At 50.5% G+C, this 12,665-nt stretch overlaps 1 protein-coding gene across 1 annotated transcript in view; it reads left to right on the forward strand.

Annotated features, from left to right (window-relative positions):
* KSR2 (kinase suppressor of ras 2) overlaps positions 1–12,665 on the forward strand; it is an 87,971-nt gene that overhangs the window by 18,563 nt on the left and 56,743 nt on the right. The gene's annotated exons all lie outside the window — the stretch shown is intronic.

Below are 12,665 nucleotides of genomic sequence, written 5' to 3' on the forward strand. Positions count from 1 at the left end.
GCTGCGTGTGAGTGCGAGCACGTGCAAGAGCGAGATGGGAAGAATCATCTCAGCTGAAACACGCATATGTGGATAGATTAAAGCCTTATGGAAATAACACTTCATATTCTAGAGACATTCCCAGTATCTTTTCCATCCTGATGGTGTTTGCAGAGGGCTCTTTGGGCTCTGGCCATGCCAGAGCTCCTTCCTGCTGCTCTTGCTCTGTGGCTCCGGTGCCGGCAGAGGCTGCTGCTGTGCAGGGAAAGGGCTCCCCGGCATCAGCACGCTCCCTCTCCATCTCCTTCGGGCCCTTTTGGTGGCTGTGCTCAGAAAGTCCTTCTGCTGCCTTGGTGTGGGGTGGCAGGGGGGACCCGTGGCCACTTTGGGCCATCATCTCTTCTCCCCAAGGCTGGAGCATGGCTGGTCCTCCCTAGCCTCCCCAGACAGGAGCCCCGGGACAAGCTGCCCTATTTGTCCACTAATTTGGGGTTCTTAGAAAAAAAGGCCTGATCAGAGTCCCCTGAGGGTTGTGGTGGGAGCAGGAGAAAGCCCAGGGTACCCTGCCATGGCCGTGGCAAGCTGCCAGCAGACCCTGCTGCCTGGCCCCGGGGACAGCCATGGTGCTCAGGCAGCTCTGACTGAGGCACATAAAGGATTAAAATCTGCTGCCTGCTCAGGGTGCTGGCCGCTGCCAGACCCTGGTCTCCTCCTCTTTGGGCAGGGGCAGACTAGAGGGGCTTTGGGGTGGCAGATGTGTTGGTGGCCGCAGCATCGCCGTGTCACTTGTTTCCCAGTTGTGTCCCCAAGGCTGTGGCAGCTGCCGGGCTGTGGTCACTGTGCGAAATGAGAGAATCGTCCTCCCCTGAGCTGGGAGGTTTTGGTCTCTAAAAGCTTTCAGCTTTTGGAAATTAATTTATTTCATCTGGACAATGCCTCCTGTAAGGCCACCCTCCCCCTTGTTCTTAGCCACCAGAAATTCATATTTACTTTGGTCTGTCCCCAGCGAGCACCACCACGTTTGCAGGAGCGGAGCCTTAGCAAGCAGCCTGTTTCCTCTCGTACTTTTATTTGCATTTTGGCATCTGATCCAGGCTCTACCCTTTGGTAACACAGCGGGTCTCACTGAGGCCGAAGCCATTTGATCCCACTGTGGTCATTGCACACCCCAGGTCATGCTGACATGGATCTGGGGCGAGGTTTGGACAGGGGTGTCTGGACCTTACTCCAGCAAACCCTTTGGCCAGTGATTCCCTGAGCCAGCCAGGGATGGGATGCCTCGGCTTTCCTGCAAGGGGAAAGAACAGGACAGGGCGTGGAGAAAGAAATTGTAAACAGGGTTTGCATGAACATGGTCACGTCCCCTCTTCTTTCGTCGCTCTCTGCCTTCCTTCAGTCCCTGCCTGACCATGTCCAGTTGCCCAGCATCTCTGGTGCTCCCCTTCCCAGCAGTGCTGGGCAACTTTAATTCATGATTAGTGAATTAATAAAGGAAAGAGAAAGACAGTATTAACAGGGCTCTGTTGTGCTAACATCCTACTGGGGGTTCGTCGTGTCAACGCGGGAGGACCCAGGCTGTTGAAGGCCGCTTGGAGAACTGGGGAAGTTAATTTTCTCTAATGGCACTTAATGATTTTTCAGGAGGCAACCACTAAATCCTGCTTGCTAATCCCATTAGTGTTTTGGGATAGTAATTAGTGCATTAGAGGCAGCTTCTTCTTTTTTCCCTTTTTCTCTAGCAGAGGCATGCTGAAGTTTTAGCTGTAAATTGGGCTGGATGTGGTGGCTAACACTTTGCCTGGCAGAGAGAAAACGTAGCTTTTTTGGGTCTTTTATCAGCTAATTCTTATTTTATGGCTGTGTCCATGCAATGCATGCGTGTTATTGGTTTGGTTTGTTTTTTTAATATCATAACTTCTGCAATATCTGAGTTCTCTGTGCTCTTTGCAGAAGGGAGGTTTCCACCTGACCTCAAACATGAAATGGAGCTCATCCCTGAAATACGTTTTCAAGCCTGCTCTGATCAGCCCCTTCTGGCTTTAGTTGTACCAGTGGGCTCTTTGTTGGCTTTGGATTGCAGCTTTCTGTTCCCTGTGTCATGTCCCAGCATGGAAACAGGTGCTAGACCTGGAGAGCTGATAGTCTGGGGACACTGCTGGGGATCCCAAGAGCTGGGTGGGATCTCCTGAGGCAATTTTGGGTCTAGATTTACCCCTGTTTACCCCCATACTGCCTCTGGTGGGACCTATCCAAAACCCTCCCAAGAAGGTGTCCCTCAGGCTGATTTATCTCCTAACCTGGCATGCCCCATCTCTGGATGGGGTGAAATGGGCTCTGGAGAGCCAGGGGTGCCCTTGGCAAAAGCAAAAAGATCTCTCCCCATGAGCTGTGAGCTGGTATTGATGGATGGAAGCTGTTGGGGCACTGCAGGGCTGCCCCCAGAGTTTTTTCTGTCTCACTGGAGATACAAAAGTAAAACACCACCATGCATTTGGCAGAGCAGTCGCAGTGACTGGGTTCTCTCTGAAGCAAGGCCACCATGTACCACTTGACGGCAGCTCATAGGTTTGCTTGCATTTTGTGTTTCAGGTATTAATTTCCAGCATTTAATCCGTTGTCTTTATATACCAAGACCTTCTGAAGCAGGGGTTAAATTTTTTGAGATTACAGCCTCAGATTTTCCTGCACGGAGCCTCCAGCTGTTGACCGTAACTCTGGGGTACAGAACATTACTCCTAAAAAGATCCCCTGGCTTCCATAAATCCACAATCCATAAACATCTCATGAATGGTCTTGAAACGGAAACAAAACATTTAGAGTGGTTGATAATATAATGCCCATTTAATACCTCATGAATTCTATGGGCCATTTAAATCTTTCATGGATAGTTAATAATTATTCATCAGCAAGAAGTCAGAAAAAAAACAAACTCTGAATGGAAGGTCTTAAAAATACATTAATTGGGGAACAAAAGTCAAGCTAGTTAAGATCAAGCTCAAGAGCGTGTGTTAACCCTTGGAAGGGTTTGTATAAAATAGCCCTCTGGAGGCTGCCTGGGGTGTGCCCTGGGGTGTCCTGCCCCGGAGTGGTGGTTGGGTGGTCTTCATCCTTAGCCCCATGCAAATGGGAGGTGAATTCAGAATCTCATCCGTTTTGCAGTTGTGGTTTCTTTTGCCACCCAGGTGTCTGACTGAATTAATGAACTCCATGGCCTTCAAAGAATAGCCTCCGGCAAGCAGCTGAGGAGGGAGGATCAGAGCATATCGATGGTGAATTAAAGCAGCATGACCTGGCAGAGCTGAGTGCTGGAGGAAATGCTGAACTCTCCCAAAGGCTAACATGAAGCAGCTGCTGGAAAGGACATGCTGTTTTGTGGTGTACCTAGGTCAGGTTTGGGCTGGGATGAGGCTCCTCCAGCTCAAGCCAGCTTTATTTAGGGTAAGGTTTCAACAAAATCTCCTTATCCTGTATCGTTGCCGTCACATTCAAGGTGTGGATGCAGACAGGGTTAGGTGTTCTGGTGGAAAAGTCTGTTTATCTGAAGCCTTATGACGGTTGACTTCTTTGTCTTTAGCCTCATTGGCACTGAGGCTGTTTTTTGGTTCTGGTTCTCAGAATCAGGATGAGGATATCCTGGATGGATGAAGTCAGAGGTGAAGTTCACATCTGATCTGGTGATAGAGCATGTATTATTTTTTTTGTTCTTTTTCTTTTCCCTTGTATTGTTTCCAACTCTAAACCAACTCTAACTTGACACTTTCTCTGTTGTGGGTGTTTTTCTCCATCCCAGGTAACAGAGAAACCCCTGAGGATGGGGTATTTCCTGTGGCACTTGGCCAAGTCCAGTGTAGGTTCCTCTTTGGGACATCTAGGCAGAGAGGTGAAAGACTGAGTCATAGATTTGCAGAAACCTAAGACCAGAGTCTTTTCCACCATCCCCACCACACCAAGCCGCCTGCGGGTTAGACTGTCCCTCAGAGTTAATCATCTTAGCTGGTCTTAAATGCTACTAAGTGATAGGCCATTTATTCTGCTGCTCTGCAACCTTTATAATGATGTTTTTCCCTTGTATCAATTCCAATCAACGCTTCTACCAGGTAGATCAATTATTTGATATTCCGCGTGGGCTGGATTTGAAAGAGCAACGTCGAGATAGCTCTTGTGCCTGGTGTTTCTCTGACATTTCCCAGGCTTGGAAAAGCAGGTAGACTCTTGGCACTGGGGATGAGCAAGAGATTGATGTTTGCAGAGCAAGTGGATGCAGTGGGACGCTACCAACATGTGCAAATAATCCGTATGCAGCATCTTCAGCGTTGTGTTATTCATCCTGTACGGTGTCCGAAAATGTAGAGACCTGCCTGGTACTTCTGCAAGCGGGAGAGCATTGAAGTGTGGGAATTTGGAGAGCAAAAGGAGCAGCATCTCCCCTTGTTTCCAAATAATCTTTCTGATTAATCTTGGTGGCTTTGATGGCAAGTCAGGGCTGTGGAGTTTTGCACAGGTCCTGGATTGTCTCCAGATCTCTCAAAGTATGGTCTGCACACTGTGTCTTGACAGTGATGGGTAGCCTCCGTAACAAACTGGCTCTCTGCTGCAATTATCCCACTGCTCTGGGCTGTGATTCTCCTTAGGTATGTCATTAATGTTAATTACTGCTGTGGTATTCCATCAAAAGGAGCAGGAGCTTTAACATGCTTGGAAGAGAAACTTTTCACTGTGTCCTTTAATGAGAAGTTTGAGCCTCCTTTTGCCACTTTGAAAGCCGAGAGCATGATTATGAATTTAGATAAGGATTAACATCTCAGAGGGGAGGGGAGGCAGAGGTGAGAGGTGGCACACCTCTTCTGCTGCCAGCACCTTTGCCTGATGTGCTGCCTCCATGGTGTCCACGCAGGAGGGGAGGGGAGGCAAGGGCAGAGGCTGTGGGCAACGTCCCCAGGTGGTGACCAGGAGATGGATTGACCACTGTTGGTTATGACAGGAGGACATGCTTGAGCTCTTCTCCACTCTCTCTTCCAGCTGTAGCTATGCAGGAAAGACATGAAGCAGCTCCTCTGTCCTCTGTGGCCCAAGAGTTTGGTGAGTCCATCCTACAAGCCCCCGCTGACCCACTGCTGTGGTCAGCCCAGTGCCCAAGCAGGTACTAGGTTGGCCAAGCACTCCAGTGACTTCCTTAGCAATAACAAAATGAAAACCAAGATGGCAGGGAGAGCAGGCTTCCTGAAAAGCCATGAAACTGCTCTGACTTCTCCCTTTCAATTAAAGAGCTGCCCAAGTCCACCATGCATCAGCAACCTCAGATGCAGAGGCAGCCTGCAAGCAAATAACAGAGAAAAATTGCCCCAAGTCTCTTCTGAGAGGAAAGGTTTGCAGAGCTGTAGTTAGTGTAACGAACCTCCACCTCTGGGCTTTCTGGCCATGGGCAGTCTATGCTTTTCCCTCCAGTGGTGTAATTTTTTGAGAATTGCATTCGAAAACAGATGGGTGCCTGGGCTGTGTCATGTGTTACTCTTCTTATATTAATGAAGGTGGTGTAGGGAGGTGCTTGAGTTGATTACATCCCTTTCCTTAGTTGGATTTTGCAAGTGTGGAGATGATGGTGGCTGGGAAATGGGGTCTTACACTGATGGAGAGCTCTGTGGTCTTCAGCCCATCCATTCTTCTCCTGTGAGGACAGGCTGAGAGAGTTGGGAGTGTTCAGCCTGGAGAAGAGAAGGCTTCAGGGAGACCTTCCAGTACTTCAAGGGGGCCTGTAGGAAAGATGGGGACAGGCATTTTAGAGATAGGACAAGGAGTAATGGTTTCAAACTAAAACAAGGTAGATTCAGACCTGATATAAGGTAGACATTTTATTACAATGAGAGTGCCAAAACACAAGGACAGGTTGTCCAGAGAGGTGGTAGATGCCCCATCCATGGAAACATTCAAGGTCAGGTTGGATGGGACTCTAAGCAACCTGATCTAGTTGAAGATGTCCCTGCTCATGGCAGAGGGGTTGGATTAGATGACCTTTAAAGGTCCCTTCCAACCCCAACTGTTCTATGAGTCTGTGATCTGGCGGGGGGAAAAAAGTGCCCAGAACTGGCCTGCCTGGCTGAGGTTGTATTGTCTAGGGATGGAGAAACCCAGTCATCTGGGTGCAAACAAGGGACACCTCAGGGCTGAACTGGTTTGGAAATAGCTCCAGCAAAAGGAAACTCAAACTCACCATCGGTGATTGGCCACAGCTGGTGGTACTCATCCACCACCACCCTTGTGTGTCCCTCAAAGAAACGTAATGGTGGAAACGAATTAAACAGAGGGGATTTAATGAGAAACAGGACCTGCTTCAGGATCCTGGCAATTAGCTCCTCAAGCTCCTTCCACGCAGCAGCCTGCGTCTGCTCTGAGCATCGTTCCTGCTGCCCTCCTGCAGCAGTGTCTTGTCGGCACACGAGTCCCAGGAGGGGAAAAAAAAACCTGTTTGGCTCGAGCTCCCTTCAAAGAATTTCCCAGCTTTTTAATTTGCAGCTGTAATAAAAAGTTATGCTTTGTGCTACGAAAAGAGAATAATAGATCAGTAAGACCTGAACCTTAAAATTCAGCCATCCAGGGAAGTGGGGACAGGCACTTGGATAAATATTTAACTGTCGAGGCTTTGATATGAAGAACCTGCTTTTCCTCTGGCCGGAGGAGGAGGGGTTTGTGGCCTCTTACGGTAATGAGGAGGATAAATGTAGCATCTGGTGGATATTCTCTATTTTTTTTTTTAAATATCAAGCTAGTATTGCATAGAGCTTGTTCAGATCTGGGTGTATAATGAAGAAATCTCATCTGTTCAGACAGGTCCAAATAATCCATTGGTTTTACCTCTGTGTTTGCCTTGAACCCTGAAAAAGCTAAAGCAGCCAGTGCTGTCCTTGCTGCATGGGGAAGGATGTGTGATGCACCGGGCATGGATGCTGTATTTTTATTCTTGTGCATGAAAGGTGACCTGGTGCCTCCTTTTCTGGCTATGATGGCTCCAACTGTGGTCGTTTTGGTCCAAACTCCCCGAGCCTGTTGGTTTGGGGATGCTCGTGCTGCTTGGCCAGGGCAGTCATCTGGATTTTTGTGGGGTTTTTTGGGAATCTCTGAAGAGAGAAGTTGGGTTTTGCCAGTCATGTGCCAACATGAGAACCCAACAGGAAGGGAGCAGAACTAGCAGCTCTTCTTGCATTAAAAAATGCAAGAGTAAATTTGTGGGCTTTCCCCATTTTTGGTCATTGCACATGGATGCTGCTTGCTCAGGCTGGAGGCGGCTGCCTAGTGAGGATGGGCAGAGCCTCGCAGCTGCTGAGGTGCAGGGGAAGCGCTTTACCTTCTCCTTCCTCTGATTTAATACAGAATATTGTGCAATTAAGCCAGTCAAAAGACCATAAATCTTCTGGGCTGAATCCTGACCGAGGCTGTGCACTTCAGGCCAGGCAGCAGCGATCTTTAATCCTTTGCGGAGAGCTAACTGAAATGCCAATGAGAGGATTTTTTTTTCTTCACCCTATTTCCCTGCCTTTAAAAGAAACGCTTGCATTGAAATTGGAGTGTGCTGGAGAGGAGCAAAGTGGTGAATAAAATATAATCTGGCACGGTCAGCTGCAGGATCAACTCACCTGTTTGGGCTAAATTTTAAACTTTGAATCTTTTTTAATTACAATAATATTGGCAAGTGACAACAAATGCTGCAGAGCAGGTAGTTATTTACTCGATTTCCATCTTTTGTTTAAGAAGTGGGCATGGAGAAGCAAGTGCTGCTGGGGTGCAGGGGACCGGTTGGTGAGTCCTGTTTGGGATGCATTTTGGGGTGGCTGTGGGTCAGCCGTAGCCCTGGGCAGGGCCGTATGCTGGGAGCATCGGGGGGCTGACAGCCCTGTGGCCACTGCATCTCCCCTCCCTGTAACGTATAGGTCCTCCTATGCCCGTCCTCATAGTCCAACTGCTGGTAAGCGCTCATTTTCTCAGCCCATTCCCACTCTTCCAGCTTGTGGATCACCCAGGGACATCCCAGCTGCTCTGTGCTTTTGCACAGCAAAGCTCCTTGGTGGGGACCTTTCTGTTGGGAACCCTATAGCATCCACACCATTCCTGCATCCCGGTTCATGCTGTAAGCCCCTGTCAATCCCTGCCCTCCCACTGGGCTTCGATGCATGTAGAGCCTCCATGGGTCTGAAAGGAGTGACGGGCCCTTTGTCCTGAGTGTCTGCTCGTGTTTTTCACCGCCTGTTGAAACCCTCTATTTTTTTTCGAAAGCTGGTGATAAGGGTTTGACTGATTCCACAGAGCAGGCGGGGATGAGCCATTCAGACTGGATTGACACCTAAAGGGATTTGCATTAAGTGCTTCAAACTAGCTGGGCTTTGTAATTTTTTTTCTTTTTTTTGAAAACCATCATCATATATTTAGCAAATTCTTGCATGAAATTATGTCCCTAATAGTTGGCATTTACCTATCTGCGCATGGAATCGCTCCTAGGGAGCAGTGCTGACTTTCCTGAGCATCCACGTCAACCTGTGGCAGAAATGAGCCCCAATGCTCCTGTGAACTCTGGTTTTGGGGGGCTTGGGTGGGAGGTACTGTGTCTGGTGCCCTCCAGAAAATGCATGGGAAAGGCAAGGATGAAAATGAGGGGGTTTTGGGCCATGCAGAGGGTTAGAGGATGGTGAGAGGTTAATGGAGCTGGTTAAGGGATGCTGGGGAGGGTCTGCAGGTCTGGGAGCAGCTGTGGGGCTCACAGTATAGAAAGGCTGAAAATCATTGACCTCAGGAAAGGTCTGGGGAGCCAAGGGTTGCATAGGGCAGGGTCTGGCCCCGTCTTGCTGGCAGGGAGCCTGACAGTCCTGCAGGGAGGGGTGCTCGGTGCTTGCAGAGCCCCCGGGTCTGCCCAGCTTTGCACCCTCCTGCAACGGAGATGGGGCTGGGACGAGCATGGAGAGGGAAACTGAGGTTCTGGAGTGCAAAAAGAAATAGTCAGGATGTTCAGATTCGGGGATCTGCTCTGAATCTGGTGGGAAGGGAATTCTTGTCCCTGCAGTAGCACTTTTCCTGCCATCCCTGGGGGTGTCAGGGGCTTGCCGTAGTCACCCCAGGGTGTCTCCTAGATTTTGGGGAGCTTCAAGCCTAGAAGCGAACTGTGTGTGGTCCTCTTTGCTCCCCACAAACCCTTTCAAGTCAAAATAAAAAATAACTGGTAAGTCACTAGCATCCTGTTCCCCTCGCCTGGTGTTTCGCAGCCTCCCCTGGCGTGGGCTGAACTCTCATTTCGGTAGTTGTCCATCTGTGACTGGAGGAAAATGGCCCTTCCCGGGGGCTGGGAGGTATCGCCACCATCTAAATAGCCCCTTCCACAGCCCCGCAGCTCTGCAGAGCTGTGCTGCACTTTCCCTTCTGCTGCCTTTGCTTCTCCATCAGCGTTTCTGTCGCTTCTGTATAATCACTGGGGTGTTTTAGGGGGAGTGTTTGTCTTTTCCATCCCTCCACACACACACACACCCCGCCAAGAAGCTGAGAACTTGCCAGCTTCTGGAGAGGTCTGAAATGCTGTTTAATGGGGGGATTAGTGTGGCCAAACACAGCTCCCCCACCCACCCCCCTGAGCATCAAAGCGAGCCCCGATTGCATTGTGTGCTGGACTTTGCTGGTTCTTCCCGATCCGGCTGGGGCTTGTTTGACTGAGATCACCAGCAGCGAGGCCCAGCCTGGCCCTCATCCAGGAGTGGGGGGGTTGTCTGCTGCTGGTTTGGGGCTTTATCTCTATGGAAAATTGAATTAAGCTGATGTTCTTCCTTGGTTTTTGTTTTTTTTTTTTTTTTTAAAAATCCCCCTTTTTGCTTCTGCTCTCCTTGTCAAATTTGGGAGCCTGAGAGGGGGGTGATGCCCAGTGGAGCCTGGCACAGAGGAGGGGGCTTTTCCCACCCCCGGGGGTGGGGAGTCCAGGGACTCTGAGCTGTGTTGGGGGATTTAGACTGGGATGAACATGGTGTATTTTTAGCACATGCTTTTTCCCCACCTCATGTGATGCTGGCTTGGGCAAACGAGGGGAAAATGGAAATGTTTGCCAGAGATGGGTGAAACCACTCCTGGATGTTGGAAGTTGAGGCTGGCAGTGGTTAGGAGGTATAGCCTCCTCTGCCCCGGGGATTAACACCCTTATCTCCACTTACTTCCCAAAAAGCAAGTGACCCTTCACCCCTGGAGCAGAAAAAGCCTAATTTAGGAGTAGCTTAGTGCTCTAATGAAAGGTTTTTACAGGGAGGCAGTGTTGGTGCAGTGTCTGGTGCATCTCTGACTGCATCCTACACCAGGCTGGCACAGTCACCGGTCAATGTATGTCCCTCTGAGAGCCCAATCTTTTGAGTATAACCGAGTGTCAGTAGGTTATGGGAGGGGTCGTGACGTATTGTCCCTGTCTGGGTGCTCTTTATGTGGGTTGACATGCATGGGTGGTGCAGGAGCATGGGGCGGTCTGAACAGTTGGACTCGATCTTAAGGGACTTTTTGAACCTAAATGATTCTATGAAATAGCATTCTCAAAAATGCCTCCCTCAGAGCCCTCTGAGAAGCCCCCGGGGAGGATGCCCTGATGGGTAAGGAGATGCTCCCCACCAGGACAATAATTGCCATGCTCATCTGGGGGAGTGCTGCTGGTGTAAGGCCAAGGGAAACCAGCCCAGTTTCACTCTGGGATGCTACAGTGCAAACGAGTGGATGTAGGAGGCCTGTGAGGAGTGGGCTGTGACCACCCTATGGCAGCAAGTTCTTTATGTGGTGCCCATGGCTGGCTTCATCCTGCACCCTTGCTCCAAAGCCCATTCAGCAAGAGCGGTATTTGTCCCTTTTTGCACAAGCAGCCCCAAATGGGACTTGGTTTGCTTTGTGCCCTGGTGGCACTCCAGATGCCTTGTCCTCAGATTGGTGGTCATGGCCTCAAGGCCACACTGGAGTGGCCAAGAGAACACTGCAGAGAAGCAGAGGAACCACGTCACCTCTTGGGATGTCTTTGCAGCTCATTGTTGGCACTCTCTGCACCTTGCAGGACTTGTCATTCTCCATATTTCTGAATATCTGCTGTTTCTGCCTTCTCCCCATTGCTGTTGCTGGAGGATGGGCAGAGGTTTGCCCCCTGGGTGCACCACCCAGCTGTGCATGGTGCTGGGACACCGGCTGCCAGTCGGGGCAAAACCAGGGGAAGCCAGCAAGGGGACAGCCATGGCCTCTGCAGCCCCTTGCCCCAGCCCTGCAGCTCCTCCTGGGCTCTCCATGGGCACTGGGACTCTGTGGCCACATCCTGCCCTGGTGCTGTGCTCCCATGGAGGGGCGAGGGGCCATCTCAGCCTGCTCGAGCAGGACTCAGAGCTCGGCAGGGCACTGAGTGCTTGTGGACACCCAGGGAGGTAAAGGTGCAGGTTTTCTCTCAGTCCCCAAACCAGTCTCCCAGCACCCCAGGGACGCTGCAGGGGTCCCTAACAGCTGGGACACCACTGTCGCCAATGTTGGGGTGCTTGCAGCAGATACCCTGTCCCTGTGACACCCTGCAGGAGGGGCATTTGCCGTGGGTGAGGATGCTCATGCTGCAGCATCCTACTCCTCTCCAGGCTTTGGTCCCTGCTCCCCTTCCTTTGGGACAGGGAGAGGGATTGAAGCCACCAGTGAGATAGGCAACCAACCCTCACTGGTCACCCAGTTGCATCATGATGTTTGTGTGTATTTATTAATTTTTTTTTTTCCTGAAGAAACAGGGAGAGAGAAAAATATCTCTCTGTCCAAAATCACTCATCCTTCCTAATAATGAGAGCTGTCACCAGCTCTGCTTGGCGAGGAAATGATGCTCGCGGTAAATATTTGGTCTGGAACTGATTTATGGGTGGAAAAAAATGAGATTAGTGGCTAATCACTGCGTTGCAGGAAGCACTTTGGGCTGAGTGCCGGGGCTGAGCTAGCAGGGAGTTGGGGCCATGCCCGCGCCAGGGGCTTCGGTGGAGATGCTGTGGTTTTGCCGCTGCATTGGGTTGGGATCAAACAGCAACAACAGAGGGCTTGGACCTGCTCTGGGGGACACCAGGCTTCTCACCTTGGTGCTTTGCAGATATGCTTTAAGGACTGGGATTTAGGTCAGGGGTAGCTTAGATCCCCTGGCAGGGTGCGGCATGGCAAACATCGGCCATGGGGCTGTTGGCGCATCGGAGCCCCGTGGCCTCCAAGCCAGGAGGGTTGTTCTGTTGGACCTGGCTAGACGCAATCATCTGCCCCATCTCCAAACCCAGTGCACCCAAAGAAGTCATTACAGTCGCTCTAAAGGCAGCAGCAGCTTTTCCTGTGCGAGGAAACAATTAGCTTATTAGACAGCGGTTTAATTTTCTTCTGCTAAAGCGGGCTGGTGAGCGCAGCACGGTCATTTCCTACCGACTGGCAGGGCCAGATGCCCCTGGGCGTTGCTGGGTCCGGGTGGTGGGAGATAGCTTACCTGCGGACTGGAGCGAGTGTCAGAGCTTGGCTGCATCTCTGCTCAATGGTACTGGAGCGATGGCAGCCAAGCAGGACGCGGTGCCTGTGAATAGGTGTATAGGTGTGTGCAATAAAGCAGCTGTTGGGCACAAAGAGGAAAGTTTTGAGGGAGAACAGCACCTGGTTTTATACTCTCCTGATTTCCATTACAACAGGGCTCACTGTGTCAC

This window comes from Athene cunicularia (assembly GCF_003259725.1).
Source record: "Athene cunicularia isolate RWA chromosome 15 unlocalized genomic scaffold, athCun1 chr15_part1, whole genome shotgun sequence".
NCBI classification, from domain to species: domain Eukaryota; kingdom Metazoa; phylum Chordata; class Aves; order Strigiformes; family Strigidae; genus Athene; species Athene cunicularia.